The 10,307-nt window shown below is 41.5% G+C and overlaps 1 pseudogene; it reads right to left on the reverse strand.

Annotated features, from left to right (window-relative positions):
- Positions 1-8,045: 8,045 nt before the first annotated feature.
- Positions 8,046-8,923, reverse strand: LOC113905193 (annotated as a pseudogene).
- Positions 8,924-10,307: the final 1,384 nt, after the last annotated feature.

Raw genomic sequence — 10,307 nt, forward strand, 5'->3', positions numbered from 1 at the left:
TCTGTTTATGGTTGCCGGAACCCGCTTCTCTCCTGCTAACTCGTTGGTCGGGTTGGGCTTTTCTCCCTCTTCTCTTCCTGCTAAGTCTTAGGCTTCTCTGGTATCATCGTGTTCTCTCACCTGGATTCAGTCATTTTACTGCCTCAGTCGTGTCCGATTCTTTGCGACCCCGTGGACTGCAGCACGCCAGGCTCCCCTGTCCATCACCAACCCCTGGAACCTGCTTAAACACATGTCCATGGAGTCTGTGATGCCATCCATCCAACCATCTCATCCCCTGTCCTCCCTTTTCCCTCCTGCCTTCAATCTTTCTCAGCATCAGGGTCTTTTCCAGTCAGTCAGATTTTTTGCATCAGGTGGCCAAAGTACTGGAATTCCAGCTTCAGCATCAGTCCTTCGAATGAATATTCAGGACTAATTTCCTTTAGGATTGACTGGTTTGATCTCCTTGCATCCAAGGGACTCTCAAGAGTCTTCTCCATCAGTGTGGAGATTCCTTAAAAAACTGAACATAGAACTGCCATACGACCCAGCAATCCCACAGCTGGGCATACACACCGAGGAAACCAGAATTGAAAGAGACATGTGTACCCCGAAGTTCATTGCAGCACTGTTTACAATAGCTAGGACATGGAAGCAACCTAGATGTCCATCGGCAGACAAATGGATAAGAAAGCTGTGGTACATATACACGATGGAATATTACTCAGCTATTAAAAAGAATGCATTTGAATCAGTTCTAATGAGGTGGATGAAACTTGAGCCTATTATACAGAGTGAAGTAAGCCAAAAAGAAAAACACCAATACAGTATATTAACGCATATATATGGAATTTAGAAAGATGGTAATGATGACCCTATATGCAAGATAGGAAAAGAGACACAGATATAAAGAACAGACTGTTGCACTCTGGAAGAAGGCGAGGATGGGATGATTTGAGAGAATAGCATTGAAACATGTTTATTACCATATGTGAAATAGATTGCCAATCCATTGTTGATGCATGAGTCAGGGCACTCAGGGCCACTGTACTGAGATGACCCTGAGGAATGGGATAGGGAGGAAGGTGGGAGGGGGTTTCAGGATGGGGAACACATATACACCTGTGGCTGATTCGTGTAAATGTATGGCTAAAGCCACTACAGTATTGTAAAGTAATGGGCCTCCAACTAAAATAAATTAATTAATTAATTTTTTAAAAAGAGCCTTTTCCAATACCACAGGTCAAAAGCATCAATTCCTTGGTGCTAAGCTTTCGTTTAGTCCAACTCTCACATCCATACATGACTACTGGAAAAACCATAGCTTTGACTAGATGGACTTTTGTTGGCAAAGTAATTTCTCTGCTTTTTAGTATGCTGTCTAGGTTGACCATAGCTTTTCTTCCAAGGAGCAAGTGTCTTTTAATTTCATGGCTGCAGTCACCATCTGCAGTGATTTTGGAGCCCCCCAAAATAAAGTCTGTCATTGTTTCCATTGTTTCCCCATCTATTTGCCATGAAGTGATGGGACCGGAAGCCATGATCTTAGTTTTCTGAATGTTGAGTTTTAAGGCAACTTTTTCACTCTTCTCTTTCACTTTCATCAAGAGGCTCTTTAGTTCTTCTTTGCTTTCTGCCATAAGGGTGGTGTCATCTGCATATCTGAGGTTACTGATATTTTTCCCGGCAATCTTGATTCCAGCTTGTGCTTCTTCCAGCCCAGCATTTCTCATGATGTACTCTGCATATAAGTTAAATAAGCAGAGTGACAATAAACAGCTTTGACATACTCCTTTCCTGATTTGGAAACAGTCTGTTATTCCATGTCCAGTTCGAACTGTTGCTACTTGACCTGCATACAGATTTCTCAGGAGGCCCGTCAGGCAGTCTGGTATTCCCATCTCTTGACAAATTTTCCGCAGTTTGTTGTGATCCACACAGTCAATGGCTTTGGCATAGTCAATAAAGCAGAAGTAGATGTTTTTCTGGAACTCTCTTGCTTTTTTGAGGATCCAACGGATATTGGCAATTTGATCTCTGGTTCCTCTGCCTTTTCTAAATCCAGCTTGAACATCTGGAAGTTCACAGTTCACATACTGTTGAAGCCTGGCTTGGAGAATTTTGAGCATTACTTTGCTAGTGTGTGAGATGAGTTCAATTGTGCATTCTTTGGTATTGCCTTTCTTTGGGATTGGAATGAAAAGTGACCTTTTCCAGTCCTGTGGCCACTGCTGAGTTTTCCAAATTACTGTGGGCAAGAATACCTTAGAAGAAATGGACTAGCCATCATAGTCAAAAAAAAGAGTCTGAAATGCAGTACTTGGATGCAATCTCAAAAATGGCAGAACGATCTCTGTTCATTTCCAAGGCAAACCATTCAATATCACAGTAATCTAAGTCTATGCCCTGGCCAGTAATGCTGAAGAAGCTGAAGTTGAACAGTTCTATGAAGACCTACAAGGCCTTCTAGAACTAACACCCCAAAAAGATGTCCTTTTCATTATAGGGGACTGGAATGCAAAAGTAGGAAGTCAAGAAATACCTGGAATAACAGGCAAATTTGGCTTTGGAGTACAGAATGAAGCAGGGCAAAGGCTAATAGAGTTTTGCTAAGAGAATGCACTGGTCATAGCAAACACCCTCTTCCAACAACGCAAGAAAAGGCTTTACACATGGACATCACCAGATGGTCAATACCGAAATCCGATTGATTGTACTCTTTGCAGTCAAAGATGGAGAAGCTCTATACAGTCAGCAAAAACAAAACTGGGAGCTGACTATGGCTCAGATCATGAACTCCTTATTGCCAGATTCAGACTTAAATTGAAACAAGTAGGGAAAACCAGTAGACCATTCAGGTATGACCTAAATCAAATCCCTTACAATTATACAGTGGAAGTGAGAAATTGATTCAAGGGATTAGATCTGATAGAGTGCCCGAAGAACTATGGATGGAGGTTCGTGACATTATACAGGAGGCTGTGATCAAAACCACGCCCAAGAAAAAGAAATGGAAAAAGGCAAAATGTTTGTCTGAGAAGGTCTTACAAATAGCTGAGGAAAGAAGAGAAGCGAAAGGTAAAGGATAAAACGAAAGATATACCTGTTTGAATGCAGAGTTCCAAAGAATAGCAAGGAAAAATAAGAAAGCCTTCCTCAGTGATCAATGCAAAGGAATAGAGGAAAACAATAGAATAGGAAAGACTAGAGATCTCTTCAAGAAAATTAGAGATACCAAGGGAACATTTCATGCAATGATGGGCACAATAAAGGACAGAAATGGTATGGACCTAACAGAAGCAAAAGGTATTAAGAAGAGGTGGCAAGAATACACAGAAGAACTGTACACATAAGATCTTTACAACCCAGATAATCACAATGATGTGATCACTCACCTGGAGCCAGACATAAAGGTTGTGCATTTATGTAAACTCAAATATGGCCAGATATTTGTAAATTAAATAAAAATGCAGATGTCTAATTCATTTTTACTAACGTACAGTTCTGGGATCCTCAGTTTCTAAAACTTTGTTTCTTTAACAGTTTCCTTTTTAAATTTTTCATGAAATAAATGTTCTATTTCATGATTTTATGAGCATGTTAGAAATGGTTTCAGAACCAAAACTTCTAACATACATAGCTTCTCTTAAGATGTATGGACTTGTGAATATAATATTTAGCACATTACTTGGATAGCTGTTATATAGCCAATACATATAGTAAGCTGGAGTCAAACCAAGAGAAGGTACTTTGTTTTCTCTCACCCTCACACTATTGGTTATCCTTTTGAATTAATTTTTATATGAATCTTTACAATCTAGGACTCTCGTCTCTCAGTGTGATTGAGGTTGTTGGATCCATCTTGCTAACCAGCATGGCTGAACCCTTAGTATCAGTTGTCTAGAGTTGTATATTTACTTAATGACAATGAATGCTGGCTCCTACTTTGCCAATAAGGTTTAAAACTCTCCATGAAGATTCCAGCTGGAGAAATACTACCTTAAATGAGATTATGGACAATTCTAGAATCTCCCAAATCTTTCTGCTGTGTCAACCAGAAAAGGTCTTTAGAATGGTTAATCCTGAGAAAAAGGAAGCCATCCTAAAGGGACACATGTTTGCCTTTTTGATCTAAGGTCTCCCATCCAAGAATTTGATGATTCTAATTCCATTTATTAGGGTGGAAGTCAACTTTGAAGGACCAAGGCCATATTCATACAAGAGCAGTTCTAGTCATGTGGGATTTGGATGAAATTGCACTATCTATATATCAACATGGAGTCATGGCGACCATGATGTTTGATTTAACTCAAATGTTCCTCATATCTATCAGTCAGGCTCTTGCTGGAGGGGTTCCCTGGCTGCTCCATCATCAGGATATCTTATCTGCATGGCCCATGCCCTTTCTGCAAATGTTACCTTAGCAGAGTGTCTTCCCTTTCCACCATAAGAGAATAGGACCCTCACTATCCCCCACCTACCAGGACTAGGTCCCTTACCCCACTGTTTTTCTCCTTAGCAAAGATAACATATGATATACTACAGTTCTGATAGATCTCTGCTGCTGCTAAGTCACTTCAGTCGTGTCGGACTCTGTGTGACCCCATAGACGGCAGCCCACCAGGCTCGCCTGTCCCTGGGATTCTCCAGGCAAGAACACTGGAGTGGGTTGCCATTTCCTTCTCCAATGCATGAAAGTGAAAAGTGAAAGGGAAGTCGCTCAGTCATGTCCTACTCTTAGCTACCCCATGGACTGCAGCCTACCAGGCTCCTCCGTCCATGGGATTTTACAGGCAAGAGTACTGGAGTGGGGTGCCATTGCCTTCTCCGATAGATCTCTACTTCTTCAATAGACTGTAAACTCCATGGGAGGGGTGGGAGTAAGGGGGATGGGAGAAAAATTTGGATATTTTATTCCCTTCAAGAGAAGACCAAGAAAACGGTCAGACAGGAAACAGATGCTCAAAAATTACAGGAATTATTGGATGGATGAATAAAGGTACGCGGTTTATTAGGAATCCGCCAGTCTAGGAAAGGTCAGATGAGCTAGGGCCCAACTCCCAGACTCTCTCTTCCCCACGTTATTTATAATCTGGAAAGAAAGGAGGCCGTGTGCCTCCAAGGTGTGCTGCACACAGAGGATCCTATAATGAACAATGTATCTTTTCCTAGCAGCAATGTGTCATAAAGCTGTTCGGAGACTCAGGCAGGGAGCGGAAGGGTGAGAGCAGCCCCTTGCCCCGCTAACTAATGGGAAGACTCTCTGGGCCCGGCCTTGCGTGTCCAACCGCCCCAGGCGGTCCACGCTGCCCTCGGCGCGCTTTTGCAGCACTAGCAGCTCCGGAGGGAGTTTTAGTGTAACGATCTAAGAATGAGTTTCCCCTTCGCATTAGAGGGTACCCCTTCTCTTTTTCCTTTCTCTCTTTGGTTCGGGTTTTCAGAGCTGGAATTGAATCTTCGCCACCAATGTCCACCGTGTGACACAAGATATGGAATTCTCGGCGTGTGTTTTGCCCGCTCTAAAATACAAAGTTAACATCCCGTGAGAGTCTTGCCAGAACCCGCATTCTGTGTGGAAGACAAGGAAGGGCAGGCCAACCCCAGCCCGAGGCCCAGGAGGGGAGCTGCTAGGACCCCCAGAGCGGAGAACGCAGCCGGCTGGAGGGCGCGGGAGACGACCCGGCGGGAGAGGCCACTTCCCAGGTTCCAGTCCGCCAGACCTGGGGAGGCGGGGAGCCCGGGACGAGGTGCGCACGTGGGTAAGGAGTCCAGATTGGTCGAAGACCTAGCGTGGCCTTTAACTCGAGTGCAGCGCCCGCTTCGTAACGGTCAGGTGGTATGATTTTCCCCCCTTGCTTGCATCCTAATAGATTCAGGCACTCCTCGGGCTCTCTGCCCCCGCAGGTGTTTGCCCTTCAATCCCAGAGTCTTCCCTCCACCTGTGCTTCGCCTTTATTCCTCCACCCCGTGCAGCCTCCGCCCCGTTCTCGCTGCACTGAAAACAAAACTGTCAGCTCTGCAGTCTCTGGGCTCCTCGCTGAAGTTCTGTTTCCCCCAGTAAGTAGCAAAGTTCTGAAAAGAATAGCGCGTATTTGCTCACTGCATCAGTCAACCTCTACCCCCATAGTATTGAGAGTTTATCACTCACACTCCTTCTCCCCCAGCAGAGACCTAAAGTTGCTCTCTTCACAGAAGTTTCCCTTGAACTCCCACTGGCCAAATTCAAGTACAGGTATTCATTTCTGTCTTTTTTAACATTTGACAAATATATTGCCTTTCACCTTTTTATTTTTTTCACTTAAGTAATGTAATCTGATTAAAGAAAGTTGTCACAAATTGTCCGAAGCCCAAAACACAACTGTGGTTGACACTTTGCTGTATTTGGTTTTTTTTTTTTAATGCAGGGATTTCAGTTCTTTGGCTGTAATCTTTACACTCTTGCCATTTGCTTTTAACCATGCATGTGTTGCATATTGCTGAATGAAGAGATCATTTTAATAGCTGAAAAAGTGTTTCATTTTTATGCATTCATTAATCATCTTTAAATTTTAATCAGTTGACAATTATTTATGTTATGCACAAAAAATTATTCTGTTTTGCCCAATACTTTCTTTTCTGTATTTGTAATTCTTCTCATTGGTTAATTTCCCAGAGAGAAAGGTTACTGATTGAAAAGTCATGCATGTTTTTGAAGTGCTGCATAGTTGTGTTAAACATGCAGCTTTCCAAGAGTGTAGCAAATAACATTTACACTAACAATGTTCCATCCCATTCTCATTGTCAATGTGGTGTTGTTTTTAAAGTTTATTTTTGCCATTTTAATAAGTGTGGAGTGGTATCACCTGGTTTGTGTTAGTTTGGTATCTGCTTAAGTTTGACCATTTTCTGAAATATTTATTATCCATTTTCCCCTCTATCTGGAGCGGTTATTTGCAATAATTTTATTTCAGTGCTTTTCTAATATATTTGTCTTATTTCTTTCTGGTCATATGAACTAAAATCGTTGTTTTAGAGGACACTATAACTCATATAGAAGACAGTATTCAAAATAAATGTGCATTTAGTGAGTGAAAACTGAATGATTACCCATGTAAACCATCACCAGATCAAGGAATAGAACATTACTGTTACTATACTACACTATATTAACTTATTACCATTACTATAGAGCGCCCAAGAGCCCAGGGGATCTTTCCTGATTACAAATTCCTCCCTCCCTGCAGAGGTAACAATAAACCAGTTTTTATGGTAGCTACTTCCTTACCACTAGCCCATTTTTTAAATATGGCTTTAACACTTATACATATATCTGTAAACAGTATACCAGTTTCATTTTTTTTTACTTTTTTAGTTTTGATATTTTTTATAAATTGAATTATATGGTATATAATCTTTGGGGGGTTGACTTCTTTCATGGGTTATGTTTGTGTGGTTCATCCTAATGGCATGTAGCTACAGGTCATATATTTTCTTTGCTGTCTAGGATTTTGATGTATGAATTTATTGCAGTTTATTTATTGGTTCTACTTATAGGTTTACTCTGGATCTTTTCCAGTGCTTACGAATTGGCAAACAATGCTGATGTGGCTATTTTTGTATGTCTCTTGGCATATACTTGCACACACACATTTCTGCGAGGTATATTCTGAGGACTGTAATTGCTAAGCCATAGGGTATACATAAATTCAACTAAAAATAACCATTTTGTTTTAGAATAGTTTTAGATTTACGGAAAGAGTTCTCATGCACCCATCACCCTATTTTCCTTATTTTTAACATCTTGTATTACTGTAGTGTGTTTGTAACAGCAAAGATATGAACTAAAACAATTAATTCCCACTTAGTTCAGCTTTCACAATATTTTTCCTGGTATTCTTTCTGCTCTTGAATCCTTTCCAAGACACCATATTGCCTTTAGGCATCTTGTCTCCTTAGTCTTCTCTGGTCTGTAACAGTTTCTCAGTCTTTCCTTGTTTTTTTTCAGTTTTGTGGTTTTTATGGGGAGGGGCAGGGTGGGGGCTCCAGGATGTACAAGTTACTTAATTAGGTTCTTTGTAAGAAGTTCAGAACACTACTTAGCAAGGATAAATTCCATTTGTGAAAGCAAAGACAGAGTGGGGGTAGCCCTGGAGCTGAGGAACAGCTTTGATTTCTTTGCAGAATTTGTGAGTCCACACCCTTTCTGATGAGCCTTGTGCTGCTCTGTAGTCTTCTATTTCTCCCTCTGTAGTCTTCTATTTCTCCCTCTGTGGGTCAGAGATCTCACCTTCCTGTTGCCTGGACTTACACAGCTGCTTCTTGAAGTAAGTATCAGTGAGATGTTCTGGGATTTTCACTCCACTGATATCAATTTTAGAGGAGGTGGTAATGACAGATTTCTGGTGTGTTCTGTGCAGAGAAACTTGATTGAGGGACAGAGGCCCAGTCACAAGTAGCAAGCTGCTGCTCGGCTTGCTTCAGGAAACTGCCCCTCTTGCCTCTGTGGCGCCCAGTGAGGGTGATCTGTATGGCCCCTGGAGTGATGCTGGTGCCCTGCTTTCTCACAGGCTTACTGAAGGGTTTTCTGCCATGACTCAGCAGCTTTCCAGGCACATCTTCAGTACAATAATACCTAAGCATTTTGCGCAGTTTGACCACTCAGGTACCACCATTCTTGTCACCACCAACTGGTTTTGTGACAGTAGCAAGAACCTGCATCTTCTTTTTCTTTTCAACCTTGGATTTTGCCACTGAGTACTTCCTCGTGTACAAGGCCTTTCTGCAACACATAGCCGATTGGGAATATCTACCAATTCCTCTGATCTGGACAGGGTTTCAGCTGCAGTGGGGTTTCCCCTTCTTAACCTTCTTCACTTTTCAAATTTTCTCACCAGCATCAGCCTTCTTGGCTTTAGGTTTTCTTACCCTTAGTATCTGGCTTCTCAGCCTTTTCACCCGCCATCTTGCAAGATAGGAAAGAGCTCAGTCTTTCCTTATTTCCTTATTTTTGATCTTGATAGTTTTGAGAAGTACTGGCCAGGTATTTTGTAGCATTTTATTTAAGTCTGTCTAATATTTTCCTCATGGTTAGACTGGATTACAGATTTAGGAGAAGAATATCACAGTGGTTATAAGCCTTTCTCATCAGTCACATCAGTGGTATATACTGTCAGTGGTGACTTATGGTTGATGATATTAACCTTCATCACCAGTGTTTGCCAGGTTTCTTCACGGTTCACACTCCTAGGTGGTAGTGGGCTGGGGGTAAGATCTACCTCCTGGAGGAGGAAACTGCTACGTAAAGTATTTGGAATTCTTTTGTAAGATTTGTCTCTCCCCACCCCACCCCCATTAATTTATTTTTTCAGTCCTTTATCTATCAGTTTGGACTTAGAGACACTTAGCCTTTAGGTTATAATCCAATACAATGTTATTTACTTTTGCCACTGGGAGCTCTTTTGGGTTTGTTCTTGTGTATTTCTGATGTTCCTAATCCTTTTCCTTTCCTTACTTTCTGGCATAACAAGAAGCTCTAGACTCAGCTCATATACTCCCAGCCTCAGCTCTAGAATCAACAGTTTCTCCAAGGAGCCCTCATTAATAGTTAATGCCAACAGTTCTAAAGTGGTTTTACTAATTTAAACTTCAGCCCTTTACTTGTCAAATTTCCTATAAACATTAGCTGTTTTCAGTTTACTTTTTGCATTTGAATTCCTATGGACAAGAAGTTTTATTTTCAACATATTTAACAATGTATCTCCTGATAGTTATCCTGATTCTTGATCATTTCCCTTAATTTTCCCAAGCTGCTAAGTTCCTGATCTCCTAAGGTGTAATGAATATGCTCTGCTTTATCCCAGTCTGCTTTAACAATGTACTGATTTATGTATCTGAGATTTGTTATGTGAGGATAAGAATTTTTGTCTGAATGGTTTACAAGTTGTCCTAATAATCTTCACTGAATGTTTCCCTTCACAGTTACATTTCTTGTCTTACATGCTGCCTTTTCCTGAGCTGTCTACTGTTTCTTTGATTTGTTACAGTAATGACAGAGAAGGGCTGATGAGTTGTATATACAGCAGTGGAGGTTAAAGCTTTGAAATTGGTTTCAACTGGGGCAATATGCTCCCCTGGGGACATAGGGCAATGTCCAAAGACATATCTTCACAGCTGTGGGAGATTGAGGTTCTAATGGCATGTGGTGGGCAGCGTCCAGGAAGGCCACTGAACATCATACAGTGCACTTACAGTGTCCCCCAAATAAAGAATCATCTGGCAAAAGATGTTAATGGTGGTGAGGTTGAGAAACTGTTATAGGAGATTCAAGTGGCCCTATAAAGGAAGTC

The sequence above is a fragment of the Bos indicus x Bos taurus genome, chromosome 15, assembly GCF_003369695.1.
Source record: "Bos indicus x Bos taurus breed Angus x Brahman F1 hybrid chromosome 15, Bos_hybrid_MaternalHap_v2.0, whole genome shotgun sequence".
Classification (NCBI taxonomy): Eukaryota; Metazoa; Chordata; class Mammalia; order Artiodactyla; family Bovidae; genus Bos; species Bos indicus x Bos taurus.